The sequence below is a fragment of the Pteropus vampyrus genome, unplaced genomic scaffold, assembly GCF_000151845.1.
Source record: "Pteropus vampyrus isolate Shadow unplaced genomic scaffold, Pvam_2.0 Scaffold2, whole genome shotgun sequence".
Taxonomy (NCBI): domain Eukaryota; kingdom Metazoa; phylum Chordata; class Mammalia; order Chiroptera; family Pteropodidae; genus Pteropus; species Pteropus vampyrus.
Window position 1 is genome coordinate 26464254 of NW_011888783.1, and position 1770 is coordinate 26466023.

At 35.6% G+C, this 1770-nt stretch overlaps 1 long non-coding RNA gene across 1 annotated transcript in view; it reads left to right on the forward strand.

Annotated features, from left to right (window-relative positions):
• The first annotated feature begins 618 nt into the window (after positions 1-618).
• Positions 619-1770, forward strand: part of LOC111738759 — a 45704-nt gene continuing 44552 nt past the window's right edge. Inside the window, exon 1 of the long non-coding RNA XR_002779964.1 lies at positions 619-720. This is a non-coding gene — a long non-coding RNA (uncharacterized LOC111738759). The remainder of the gene's footprint in view (positions 721-1770) is intronic.

Consider the following 1770-nt stretch of genomic DNA (forward strand, 5'->3'; position numbering starts at 1 on the left):
TAAAAATAATCTCACTTAATATGTTGCTAACTTGATTTGAAACTATTAAATATTTAAATATGTGATATATGGTTTTCCAGCTACACTCTTGCTCCAGGCCTGCAAAACCTACTATGGGCCATACATGTAGGGGCAGGATAGACAGATAAACTTTATTTGTGTGTAAATAGAGAACAATTTTTGCACACACAGAAACACCAACAAGTGTTTTTAGTATATCTCTATATACATATCATGGTTATGGCATGGTTAAGCCAATCTACAATATACTTTGGAACATAAAATAAATGTGACTGTTTTTAGTGTTAGAGTAAGATTCTTCCACATACAGTTACCTGGTTTAGTCAGTTACTAAGTATGGCAGATTGTGGCTTCCATAAATGACCACAAGAACGCTTCTCATCTCACATGCTCTTCCAGAACCTCGCCATTCGCCCATCAAGGGGTAAAATCTAGATCTCCTCCCTGGAACCAGGGTGAGCTTTTATCACCTCCTTAACTAATAGAGTACAGCAAAAGCAGCACTATATGATATTTGAGAATAGAACATGAAAACCAATACAACTTCCTTGTAGCTCTCTCTGGGGACACTTATTTTTGGAATCCAGTCACCATGCTATAAGGAAAACAAGCACCTATGTGGAGAGGCCAAACATAGGCATTCCTGCTCACATTCCTAGCTGAAGTCCCAGCCAAGAGGCAGAATCTACCACCAGACATGTGAGTGAGCAAGCCTTCAGAATATTTCATCCTCCACACGCCCATTCCAGAGACTTTACACAAATCATTGATTCCTGAGCTAAATTATTAACTGCAAATTATTATTGTTGTTTTAAGGCACTAAGTTCGGGATGCTTTATTGCTCAGCAATAGATAAGTAGATCCCTAAATGTGAAATTTTATTTTAAAATGTGTTATTACATAACAAATATCTCGCTGTTAAAAATAAAATTTAAAAAAGAATAAGCTACTTAAGCAAAAATTGAGTTATGGTTCTTTCCACATATTCAACAGGCTTAACTCTATTTAATAATTTTAACGTCTGAATTTAGTTAAATTTAATGAAGGACAACATCACATTGATTAGAATGTCCGATATTAAAAAAAAAGAAAAGAAAACATAAAATAACTGTTGGTGAGGATGTGGAGAAATTAGAATCCTTGTGTGTTGCCAGTAAGGAAGTGAAATAGTACAGCTGCTGTGGAGAACAGTATGGTGGTTCCTCAAATAAATAAATAAATAAATAAACAAAAATAAAACTACCATATGATCCAGCAATTCCACCTCTGGGTATATATCCAAAATAATTGGAAGAAATATATGGTCTAGAGAAATATATGCATACCCACGATCATAGCAGCATTATTCACAGCATTATTCCAAAAGTTAGAAGCAACCCACGTGTTCACTGATGGATGGATGGATAAACAAAACTCTGCATACACATATAATGGAATATTATTCAACCTTATAAAGGAAGGATATTCTGTCGCATGCTACGACATGGATGAACCTTGAGGAGATTATGCTAAGTGAAATAAGCCAGTCAAAAAGGCAAATGCTATATGATTTTACATTCATAAGGTACCTAGACTAGTCAAATTTATAGAGACAGACAGTAGAATGGTGGTCACTGGGGGCTGGGGTAGGGGGAATGCGAAATAGTTTTTTAACGGGTATAGAATTTCAGTTTTGCAACATGAAAAAGCGTTCTGGCGATTGGTTGCACAACAATATGATTGTACTTAACACCACTGGTCTGTACACTT